Below are 13,354 nucleotides of genomic sequence, written 5' to 3' on the forward strand. Positions count from 1 at the left end.
ATAAATATGCAAAAAGGTTCACCGAAAAAGGTGCAATGAAATTAATGTTGTTAGTGAAAGAATTAAAAAAACTTCTTTTTACAAAGCGATGTTTAGTAAAATATTAAACCCAGAAAAATTCAGAGTTAAACAAAAAGAAAAAAAGAAAAAACATTCAACTATCTTCACTGTCGGTTGTCTTCTAAACGCAGACAATTTGAGTATTTTCTTGATGTCAGGGCGCCCAAATGGACTTTAAAGTAGTGCCTTTGTAAAATAACTTCTTTGTTTTTGGACCTTTAACTTTTGCCACGGCCTGTCTTTTGTCATTATGAAAGACATATCGCCGAACAATTGTTTCTTTTCATTGTTCAGGTGGTGGGACAGAAACTTTTTTTTCCTTCCAACGATTTATCTAGTCCAGGTTTTTGATTTTTAAAGGAATAGTTGGCATTGATGATCTTATCAATGTCAAAATCCCCAAACCTAATAATCACCGCTATCATTTTCAATTTGTTTAGTGCCTTTTACCTCGGCTTGTTTTTCGTCATTATGAAGAACATATCACCAAACTTTTTTTTCGTTTAATTGTTCAGGTGGTGAGACTTCTTTTTCTTCCAACGATTTATCGAGCCCAGATTTTTGATTTTCGAAGGAATGGTAGGCATAATCCCGTATCTAATAATCACCGCTATCAATTTCAATTTGTTTATTTCCTTTTACCTCGGCTTGTTTTTCGTCATTATGAAAAAAATATCGCGAATATTTGTTTCTTTTAATTTTTCAGGTGCTGGGACAGAAACTTCTTTTTCTTCCAACGATTTATCTAGTCCAGGTTTTTGATTTTCAAAGGAATGGTAGGCATTGATTACCTTATCCATGTCAAAATCCCGTACCTAATAATCACCGCTATCATTTCAATTTGTGTAGTTCCTTTTACCTCGGGTTGTTTTTCGTCATTATGAAATATATGTCGCCGAACCTTTGTTTTTCGCAGTATCGTAGTATCGACGGTGACAAACCAGCTGAGATTGTTCAGGAATTTACATACCTTGGCTCTATCCTCTCAAATGACAGATCAATCCTTAAAGATCTAATGCACCGAATTGCCAAAGCCTCAGCAGTAGTGGGGAGACTAAGTGCCCTTTGGAGGAAACCTTCTATCAGCCGTAGAACCAATACGCGCATATACAATGCTTCGGTGGGATCCGCGATTTTTTACGGAGCCGAAACTTGGCCAGCCACTCAGTCTGCGCTTAGCACCGTAAATATAGCCCAAACAAAACATCTTCGCCGCATTGAAGGACTACGCTGGCACGATTTTGTTAGCAACGAGAATCTCATGGCGTTAACTGCTCAAACGCCCTTCTCAGTCCGACTCGCCACACTACGCTGGTACGGACATCTCCTTTGCATGCACCCCGACACTCCTGCATGAACGATTTTTGACTTTGATCCCGTGCTGTACGGCGGGAAACGCCCAAGAGGTCGTCCCCCAACCAGATGGAAGGACACGACAGGTGTCTTCTTAGTCATGCAAATATTCAGGAGGATGTCCACAGCCTTGCAAGAGACCGGTCCAAATGGAAGCACCATGTAGCATCACTCTCGACGCCGGAAGCATTTCGGCAGGAGCATTAAGTCAAGTAAGTCAAGTAGTATCGATTGGTAAATTCTGATCTCGTTTATTTTTATTTCACCCAGCTCAAATTAAGAAAAAAAAACACAATCACTTACGTTCACACAACGTGCTTTGAAAGACTGAGGAAATGATTTTAGATGTTTTCCAAAGAGATTGTCTAAGAATAGTTTTAGGTACCCATTTCTCTGATCGCACATGAAACAGCAATCTGTACGGAAAGTGTGATTAGACCTCACTTTCTAGGGCTGTATTGAGGAAGCAGTTAAGAAGGTTAGGCCATGTTTTTGCGGGTGAAGGATGACAAATCTCTAAAAATTGTTCTTTTTGGATATCCATCTAGGGCCAATCGAAAGTCATCCCTGAATGGGGTGGCAAGTGGTCATAAAAAAGGGTTTTAACTGAAATTAGAAGTACTTGATGGGAGGAGAGGAGTGAAGCTTCGAATATATTGAGGTGAAGGAGAAGTGAGCCCAGCTGTGTTGACCTCACATGGCTTGGAACAGCAGTGAGTTGTAAGTAGTGGTAGCAATATCATGTTATAATTGACCTCACGCGCATGCAAAACCACGTGTTGACCTCACGTGGCTTGGAACAGCAGTGAGTTGTAAGTAGTGGTAGCAACATCATGTTATAATTGACCTCACGCGCATGCAACACCATGTGTTGACCTCACGTAGCTTGGAACAGCAGTGAGTTGTAAGTAGTAGTAGCAACACCATGTTTTAATTTTCAAAAATGTTTCGCTTAATTTGTTTTTACTTCAGAGTGCCCAACCGATTTTCAATATGTCATCCTGAATGATATGACTTCCTTTATTTATTTATTTATTTCACTTTACTTATTTCACTCTTTTCAAAAATTGTTAAGCTCAGTTGCTACATATAAAGACACAATTTATCTTTTCCTCAACTTTTCCGGTTTTGACAAAGAAAGAACAAGAGAGTCGTAAATAACTTTTTTTCAAGTTAATAAAATGTCATGAAAGGTTAGCCCAAAATGGATATGTAGTTTGAGAGAAACATTTCTTTATTCTCTATACGGCGACTATATAATGATTAACTTCTTAAGAAACTTCAGCAACTCTGATATACTGACCTAAAAGTTGCTGGAATTATTTTAGAAGATGGTAGTTGTTAAAAGTTGGATAGTTGTGTTATAGAGCTGGCAACAATGTGAACTTCATAAGGATGTTAGGTCATTCAAACAATTTGAAATGTAAAAAAAAAAGTTTCCCTTAGGAAAGGGAAGTTATACGAATGCATAAATGAATTTCTGTTGATAATTTTAGCAGCAGATCATTCAGCTCTAATTTAAAAGATATTGACTGAATTTATATTTTAAGCAAATAAGGCAAAATCTAGAATTCAATTTGGAATAGTATACATTCCGAATACAAGACTTTGTGGTGATAGAGCAAAAATGGGTTTTTATTTTCTACACGACTGAAGTCATCGGGACCATTAAAACAGGGTTATATGATGTTTAAATATACATGTGCTAAGATTTGAAATCGCAAAAATAAAAGCTCTTGGTAGTACTTGTCCCCCTCCTCCTCCTAAGAAATTTCCTGCCGAGTCTCGTGACACCCCACCTTGCCTTTAAATAGAAAAAGATTGTCACAAGCAGAGGGGTGCGCAGACGAAAAATGATCCCTGGGATTAAGACTGATTTTGTATCAATTGCTACTTCCCAACCCCCTCCCCAAAACTGATTCCGCATCAATCTGAAGATTCAAAGAAAGTTCGTACATTTTTGCATTAAAATTCCCTCTTTGAGACATCTGCCCCCCCCCCCCGGATTCAAAATGAACCACCACCCCTTCGTCATAATAGCTGATGCACATTGAAGTTCGAGTTGGTTTTTAGTAACAATACGCGTTAGTAAAATGTCCTCTGAATATAATTTTATGAAATAAAAAGCAAATTAATTTAGCTAAATGAAGCTTTAAAATAGGTGGTAGAAACACTTTTTTTGGAAAAGAAGGGGATATCATAGCGCACCATCCTTACTGAGGAGTATGAAGAGAGATTAATTTCTACCACCCCCACCTTTATACCCATTTCCATATTGATCTGAAGGCTCGTGAAGAGTAAGACAATTTAGACATTGAAATACCTTCTTTTGAGCATCTAGCAAATCCTCTCTTGCCAAAAAATTACCCACCGCCCTCCTTCACATTAGCTGATGCATAATTATAGTAACGACCACGTGGTCTAGTAAGGACCACGTTACTATTCCGGAACGGATGTGCTACCTTGAGGTATTGCTTCCTTTTCAAATGGGAGTTTAATTTATTGTCTTTCGATGCTTTTAAATCGATTGGCAATACCAGAATTTTCAATCGATAGCAAATTGGTCCTCTTTGGGGAAAAATCGTAGTTTAGTGCCACAAAATGACAGTCTCTATCGATCTCATAGGAAAACCATTCGATAAAATCAACCCTAGAAAACCAAAACCAAAAAAAAAAAAACAATTAAACACACATCCGCGATCTTTCTCCTCGAAAAATACAAGGTTCTACAATTTTGTAAATAAGAGCTTAAAATATGTACAGTAGGGTTCACTGATACACTATACTGAATCTAACTGGGTGCTTTCCATTAAAACCACTTTTCTTTTCAAGGAGTATTTCCCCTTTTTTTAAAAATCAGGCAAATTTTCTAAAGTCTAATGCTTAATCTAATGGTGAGACTTCCCTTCAAATAACTTGCCTTGTTTGGGGATTTTCACCATTTTTCAAAAATCAGGCAATAATTCGGACTTGTACAGGGCCAATAGTAATCGAAACTCCGAAAAGGGTAAGTTTGATAGCAATTAATGCATCAAAAAAACTGGGTTTTTATGCTAATTCCAAATATATAAAATTTGTTTAGTTTTTACAGTCATATATAAAATCCATAAATACGTATCAGTGCAGAACATTGTTTCAATGTTCTTGTTTCAATAATTCCAATAAAAAGCAATAATTCAATTTTAATAATTCTTGTATTCATTAAGACCCCTTTGTTCGGATGCCCTGTAATTTTCAAAGGTATCAGAGAAGAAGTCACTGGGTTTGTCGCTGAGTTTCGGGGTATATGGTAGACTGGTGGCCTCACTTTTATTTGCAGTGATTTCTGTTCATTTCAAGTTTTACTCTATTATAGATTTTAAATTCTGTACGTTTAAGGTTCCATTTAGTCCATTATAGTCATTTCTGTTAATCTTAAGCTTGACCTATAATGTTATGTGCTTATTTTACGATTTAAACTATTTTCGCGTATTACAGATCGATAAAAACTAAATTACTCTCGAATTTTTGTCTTTATACATTATACTTACGTTCTTAAAGTATAATTCTATCAGAAGCATTCAGTGTATTGCTTGTTCAGTAGTTAAGACTTAGGACTATGATTTAATCATGATTAAGTTCAGCCTTGTATCGTTAATAAATTTAAGTTGCCACAACCTTAACTTGTGTTATTTTTGAACTGATGAAGAATTTTATGGCTTAGATTTAAGCAAAACATATTTTAAGCAGAACATATTTAGATTTAAGTAAAAAAAAAAAATTAAGCGAAACGTAATTTTATGGCTTAGATATAGCCTAAAACATATTTCAAGAATATGTCCATATGACCATACACCCAGTATACTGTGTCGGTTGATAGAATATACGAGAAACACGGAAAGATATTGCCCCCGTTTTCTGACGCGAGGAATTGTTGTAACCTAATTGTTTCCAAATTCTTAGTCTTCGCTCAAATTCTCTTAGTCAACGCTTGGAGAACAAACTTGACCGTTTTGATGCCCCTATTTGCCTAACACATTTTTTTTCTTTTTTTTTGGTATTAGGTTCTATTTGGCCCAGGGACTTACGACTGAAAGTTTTAAACTGATCAAGCACAACACATTTTCCAGCTTATTTATGGAACCGCTAATACCCTCCTCCTCCTATAAAAAATGGATAGCCCCCTTAGCCCACCGACGATCTTTGAAAGTTTCAAACCAATCGGGAAAGAAACTTTCCTTTTTTTACCCCCTGTTTCAGAAACGAAGCGATGTTGTACCCAAAAAAAAGTTTGTTGACTCTTCTTGAGCAAAATTTTCAGCCAAACTTACATTTTTCACATTCTTCGTGATTTGGGTTCCCCTGGCCCAAGGAATTTTAGGTACGATACAAGTTTCGAGTTCATCGAAAAATATTTTACTACATTTTTGAGGGGCTTGTGTCCGCAATCTAATTTTGTTGTACATTAGGGTGTTCTTGCTCAGGAACTTATTGGTGTAAGTCAACAAGAGAAAAATATTATTTTAGGACCTAAGTTCCAAGGGGCTCGTGTCTCCAAACTTTACATTTGTCATGAACAATTGGTAAGGGAATAACGGTTTTAAATTTGCGGCCGTTCAGAAGAAAAACAAATTTTACTGGCCCTCTATAGGACAAATGCTATTTTGAGACAACCGAACATTTTCAAAAAAAAAAAAAACAATCGGAAAAAATTGTGCCCCTGTTTTTGAAATCGAAACGGAGCGCTGTTTGACATAAAACATTGAATTCCTTAAATTAGTGTTTGCATTTGCGTGGTTAATAGATTGTGCTCTGCCTCTCACCTGCGCGAAAGCTTTTAGCACTTTAAAAAAAAAGCTTCCCATTTTAATTAAACGGCCCTTGTTTTTCAGGAGTCGTTCTTAAAAAACTGGGACATACAGTCAAACTTTAGCGTAGAGTGCAAGATATTGAGGAGGGGGGCAACCCCCTTATGTAGGAAATAAATTCTGTTCGTTTTGAGTCTTAATGCTGCTCCTTACTTTCAGTTGAAAAATTTGTTGTTGCTTTTATTTAATTTGTGTTCGTTTTTCAAATAATGCCGGTAAATCCGGCTCACCCCCATGAAAAATTCCCTCCCCTTAAGGGAAACTCCTTTGTATAAAGATGTTCCCACGAAAAATATACTCCTCCCTTTAAGTTCCTTCCGGACAATCCCATCCTCGCTGAAAATCCCTCCCCCATTCCGTAAAATTTATTGCAGACGATTCAGCCTTTTTAATCATCTTTAGCATACTTTCATTTGAAAAAAATTAAGCTCTGTTCATTTTTCTGATCACTCCGGAAATCCCCCCTCCGCGGAAATTTTTCCCGGAAATCAAAACATGCTGAAAACTTTCCCGGAAAATTACCTCGGAACATTTCCGCATGTAAAATTGAGTTGGTAAAAAAAGAAAAATAATACAAATAAAAAGAATTTTGTACAGGAATTCTGTCAAATCTCCCCAGTGTAAAACTTCCCCTGGAAAGTTCACCCAAGGAAATTTCCCTCCCCATGCAAAATTATCCCCGTGGAAATCCACCGCAAGCACAAAATCTCCCCCCTTTTCAAAAAATGTATGTATACTTCTCAATAACAAATACTATATAAATAGTGGGCAAATTTGATAACGTAAACACCTATCCCCAGGGGCTGTTGGGGAGGTCATGTTATTTATAAAGGTATAGTTTTGGGACCTTTTAACTATTCTGAACAAAATGAAAATATCAAATTTTGCCTTAACGATTTTGTGGGAAAGGGACGTGGGTGGGAGAATAGTTACCTTCCAATTCTTTTGGTCAATTAAGAAGGGCACTAGAGCTTTTCATTTCCGTTCAAATGAGCCCTCTCTCAATTTTCTAAGATCATCTGTTCAATACGATCTACCATGGGAAAAAAATATAGAAAATGAAAATAAACAGGCATCCGTGATCTTTCTTCTGAAAAAAAAATCGACATTTTTGTATATATAGGAGCTTGAAACCTCATTAGAAGGATTCTCTGATACACTGAAACTGATGGTGTGATTTCCATGAAAATTATTTGAGTTTTAATGTGGGTTTCTCCTCTTTTCCAAAAATTAGGCAAATTTTCTCAGGTTCGTAGCCTTTGACGGGTAACACTAAGGTTAATGTATCTTATATATTTGGTATCAGCATAATCAGCCGATTATTTTGTTATATCTATTGATATCAAAATTCTGTTTTTTAGAGTTCCGGTTATTATTGAGTCGCGTCACTCCTTACTAGAATTCTTACACTCCTTACCTCATAATTAATTTACAGATTTACAGTCCTTACTTACAGTTCTTCACCCCGAACCATTTGATCTTCTTTACTTCTTTGATTATTATTTTACTTTATTCTTTTTTGTTTCCTTTTTATATCTCAATTCAGTATGATCCTTCATTGAGTTTCACGTCCCAGATATTCAAACAGACCGAGTCCCAGAAACCTAGTAAATTGTTTCCCTTTATTTCCCTTTAGCTTTTCATTTTCCCCCTGACACTATTGACCATCCCCCTAGGTAAAGAATGACAATGACTTTGTTATGTCTGATACTTCCATAGCAAATTCTGGAATAGTGTGTCACGTGCTTAATTTGTGTGAGACTTTTTGAAGATATCTTTCATATAAATTTGGATTATAGTGTCACCTTTTTCATATTATTATTGGAAAGAGTTCAATGAATGGTATCAGTTATTGTTATTCCTAAGTCCTTTTTTTAGCTGTGGATAAGTGCTTTTCAAATGGGATGTCATGGCATAATAGGGTGTGATGAAGTAGCATAAAAAGCTTCCAAATCTTATCATTGGAAATAAAATAATAAAAAAATGAAACTAAAAAAAAAATAAATAAAATAAGAAAGAAAAAAAGAAAGCTAATTCCAGATTCAAATCAAAGAAGGGCAAGCCAGTTCCAAACAAATACCCCCCCCCCCTCCTAAAAAATAATACAGCATATAATCTACAAAATTTAATGATGGATGGATGGATTCATGTTCAAAATGTCAATAAAATTCACAGTCAATATTAATAAAGCCCTTGCATTCCTTAGTAGTGAGAAATGTAGCCTATTTACATATACTATCTTTATACATGAGCAGTAGTTGCGTAATAATTTTTTATTTTTTCTCGAAAACGGCTCTATATTTTTTCGGGAAAATTGACATCCAGGGATATTCTGACCTAAAAAAAAAATCTAGATAAGTCAGAAGTTTGAGAAAATTCGTTAAGTGCCTTGACTTTTTTTTCGGGGGGGGGGGAAATTTATGAGAGTCATGTCGGAGCAATTTTTTTACTAGAATCCAGATCCAAAGGAATATTCTTCCTTTGTTCCAACAAGTACGATTACTGCTGATAGAATTGCCAACTTAATCGCAACGGTCGTACAGTATAATCAGAAAATCCAACCTGAAAATTAACCTTTTCGGAGGAGCTTGGAGCTAAAGTTCTAAAAGTGAAACCTGTTTTAGGACATCGCTAAACCATTGATGTGATTTTGACTAATAGTTCACTTATAGTTGGAGACACAATGGTTCTCGCTGGTTTTGAATGGCCTATTGTAACTCAAATTAGAGTCCTACTTCTGCCAAAACTAATGAGAGAACTGCGTGTCAACAATAAAAATGGGGAAACCAAACAAATCAAAGCTGTCAAAAGTGTTAAAATCGCTGCGAAAGGATTGGATATTGGAGAGCTGGAACAAGAGTTTAAGTGGCAAATCGTCAAGATCAAACCAAAGGTTTGAAAGACGAAATGTCAAAAAACTGAAAAATACACTGGGTCGTATTCAATGACGGGAGCGTGGAGTTTATGTCCAAGCATCTACATTAGGCTCCCGAGAAGCTCTCCTGGAGTCTTAGAAAACGTCAAAAATTCCGTATTCCAACGGTAAAATATGTGGTGTTATGAAAAGCGACGTTACATAAGCCTCTGTTATTTCGGAGCGTGACTCCCAGTTTGCCAGTGTTCTAATTTTTGATGTCAAGGTTGAGCGTGACGCTCAAGAACGTGCAGATGCTTCGGGGGTCAAAATCTTTCAAGCAGATATCATATATCGCTTGTTTGATTCCTTTACAAGATTAAATATAAAAAAACTTAAAACAATAGAGCAAAAACTTAAAACCATAGACATTAAAACTTAAAACGAACAGAAATTACTCCGTATATGACAGGGGCTGTTCCCTCCTCAAGGCCCGCTCTTTACTTTAAAGTTTGACTTTTTCTCTCAACTCTACTTTTTAAAACAGTAAAAAACTTTAGCGTAAACAGAGGGGCGTTGAGAAGGGAACAGTCGCTCCTTACTTTCAGTTAAAAAACCTGAACGTTTTTGAATTAATGTATGTTTTGATTTTGGCTCTCAGCACATGAATAATTAAAAATAAATTCACATATTAATTTATTTTTTTCGATAAATGGCTTTCTCATAGTTTTGATCGGACGATTTAGAGAAAAATAGGAACGGGGGAGTAGGCAAAGTTACCATTACCAGTTACCAGTTTTTTTGGTTGCTTAAAAAGGCAACTAGAGCTTTTAATTTTTTACGGACGTTTTTATTAGTAAAAATATACGTAACTTACGAATTAACATACGTAAAAAACTTCTAAATTCGTATATTTTTATTATGTATATGAGGGGGTTCGCCCCCCTCGTCAATATCTCCCTCTTTACACTAAAGCTTAAATTTTGTCCCACTTCCTTAAGAATGACCCCTGAATCTCAAAGGCCGTAGATTAAATAGTTGAAATTAATAAAATTATCTTAGCGTAAAGAGAATTATGTGCGTAATAATTTCTGTTCGTTTTAAGTTTTAATACTGCTCCTTACTTTCAGTTGAAGAAACTTTTTCATATTTATTTTTTCATTGCTCTTTTAAAAAATGCTAAAAACCGCTGCATCCTCTTCATGGAAATTCTCTTCCCTCACGAGAAATTCCTCCATGGAAAGTTCCCCCCGCATAACCCCCTCCCCTCAACGCCTCCTCCAACCAAAGAAATCCCCCTGAGAGTATCTGTACACTTCCCAATAGGCATTACTATGTGTAAACACCGGTCAGAGTTTGTAACTTGCAGCCCCTCGCACGGGTACTGTAGGGGAGTAAGTCGTCCCCAAAGACATAGTTTTTAAGTTTTTTGATTATGCTGAATAAAATTGCTATCTCAGAATTTCGACCAAGTGACTTTGGGAAAAAATGAGTGTGGGAGGGGGCCTAGGTGTCCTCCAATTTTTGGTCACTTAAAAAGGCCACTAGAACTTTCAATTTCTGTTAGAATGGACACTCATGCGACATTCTAGACCACTGGGTCGATATGATCATCCCTGGGAAAAAAAAACAAAAACAAAAAAAAACAATCAAATAAACACGCATCCGGGATCTGTCTGCCGGCAAAAAATTCAAAATTCCACATCTTTGTAGAAAGGAGTTTGAAAATTTTATTATAGGATTCTCCGATACGCTGAATTTGATGGTGTTATTTTCGTTAATATGCTCTCACATTTAAGGGGTGCTTCCCCCTATTTTCTAAAATGATGCAAATTTTCTGAGGCTCATAACTTTTGATAGGTAAGACTAAACATGATGAAACTTATATATTTATAATCAGCATTAAAATGCGATTATTTTGATGTAACACTTGGTATCAGAATTCCATTTTTTTAGAGTTTCGGTTACTATTGTGCCGGGTCGCTCCTATAATTGCGTATTTGTCCTTTGTCACATATACAATAAACGTAATATCATTATTGTCGGTATCTAAATTGAAGGTGGTTTCATTACAACGGGGACTCCTCTGTGTGTAACGTTAAAAGACTTTATTGAAATAGGGGTCGTAGCTACTATTGAAAACAAATGAAAAAGTAGTTTAGTTAAAGTGGCTAAAAGAATAGAAGTTTGTCTAAAAATCGAGAACGTGAGTGTGGACGCACCTAAAATGATTGGTAGGCATTTCGATGTCACGGACATCATTACGTCAAAGATTATTTGAGATCATTTCACATCATTTTTAGAATGACCTACCAAATTACCAAACTACATCAACCTACCAAAAGAACACTGGCGGTTAATGGTTAAGTTGAAAGGATTTTTCGTGATTCTCTGAACTTCCAGATGAAAATTTACTAGATGTTTTCCAGAGAAATTGCCTAGGGATTGTTCTGGGTACCCGGCTGACTGACCGTATTTCAAACAGTAGATTGTACGAAAAATGTGGTTCAATCCCGCTTTCTAGGGCTATAATGAAAGAAAGGTTGGGATGACTAGGCCGCGTTCTACGGATGAAGGATGACAGATTACCGAAGATTGTCCTTTTTAGCCAACCGTCTAGGGCTACACGGAAAGCAGGTCGTCCTTGTCTGGGTTAGGAGGATGTCATAAATAAAGATTTAAAGGAAATGGGGACTTCCTGGGAGGGTGTACAGAGGGAAGCTTTATATAGATTAGGTTGGAGGAGGAGCGTGCGTAGCTGTGTTGGCCTCAGGCGGCTTGGTGCTGCAGTGAGTTATTAGTAGTAGTAGTAGTAGTCCTGATGCATATCTTAATAGGTTTAACAGGAAATTTTTAATTATAAATGTTTTGAAACTGAATATAAGTTTGTGATAAAGATGTTTAGAGTTTTATTTTTAGATACGCTTAAGCATTTTAGAGAGATATTTACAGAGGCTCGAGAATATGCAGATATTATTGGTGTAAGAACAGTTGAAGTGAAAATTGTTTACCACTTTTTTGGGGCTTTTACAAGATATAAAGATGAGCTAATGCAAAAGGGCTGCGAGAAATTTCTAAACAGTGCGACATTTGTTGCATACTTTGTATTTTCCCGCAGCACATTTCCAAGTTACAAATTTTTTTGATGTAACTGATATCATTACGACAAAAAATAGTAGGTAATCCGTCGTATCTTAGAGATGACCAAACAAAAGAAGACGGGATTAATGATTATAGGGGTTTTTCCAACATCCAAACAAAAAACTATAAGCTAATAATTTTCCCAACAATATTGTTTCCGCCATCCAACTAAAATTGCTAGCTAACATTTTTAGTGAATATCTTTAACAAATTGAATACTTGTTGGTAATAATTGTTGGAGAATTTATTTCTGTTAGCTAATAATTGTGTTCCCGCCGTCCAAATGAATACCTGTGATCTAACATTGTTAGCAAACAGTTGGACGGCAGAAGAACTCCCGAGATTCTCTGAACTTCCTGATGTGTATTTAAATAGGTTCAAGAGATCACTTAAAAAAGCCTGACAAGAAGTTAATGAAGAAATTGAAAAAATTGTTCGGGATTATCTGAATTCTCGAAAAAAGGAAAAGAAGAGAAAAAACACAAGATCTGCCTCAAAGCCAACATAACGTTCAGGGAGAAACATTCCATAGCGAAAATAAGAGGATAACGATAGAAAAAGAGGTGAAAAAAGGAAGTTCGAAGAAGAGGAGGTTAACACATATAGTCTTGTTGGGAAAAATCGTTCAATGGCATAGCGAATTAGTATGTCAAATAGTCTCTATGGCCGAAAAAATTTAGTTTTGGTGAAAAGAAAATTGCTTTATTAGAACTTAATTTCGAAGAATGCACGTTTTAAACTTTTTTTTATATTATTAATCGTCTACTCTCATTATTTTCCGCTGTAACCTTGCTTTTTATGGTGATTCTGTTTCATCTTTCTTGATATTTGGACAAATGTGAATATGCTTCTCAATACAAAAGTTATTCTCAGTAAAGCGCAAAGCGCTGGACTTCAAATCAGAATGTCTCACGTTCAATTCCTGCTTGAGAATTTTTTGTTTTTCAATCACAGTTTTGTCCTTTCTAAGTCCTTATTTTTCGGATAATTCATATTTTTTTTAAATGTGATGCACATGCACTTATTTTTAAACTTGTCAAGCATTTTGATTCAAAATGAATAGAGGTTATCCAGTTCATGGTTTGCAACTATATCCTTA

The 13,354-nt window shown here is 36.0% G+C and overlaps 1 protein-coding gene across 3 annotated transcripts in view; it reads right to left on the minus strand.

Annotated features, from left to right (window-relative positions):
- The window catches only part of LOC136036978 (DNA excision repair protein ERCC-5-like), a 244,159-nt gene that overhangs the window by 165,172 nt on the left and 65,633 nt on the right, over positions 1–13,354 (minus strand). The window lies entirely within an intron of this gene.

Source organism: Artemia franciscana, chromosome 16, assembly GCF_032884065.1.
Source record: "Artemia franciscana chromosome 16, ASM3288406v1, whole genome shotgun sequence".
NCBI lineage: Eukaryota > Metazoa > Arthropoda > Branchiopoda > Anostraca > Artemiidae > Artemia > Artemia franciscana.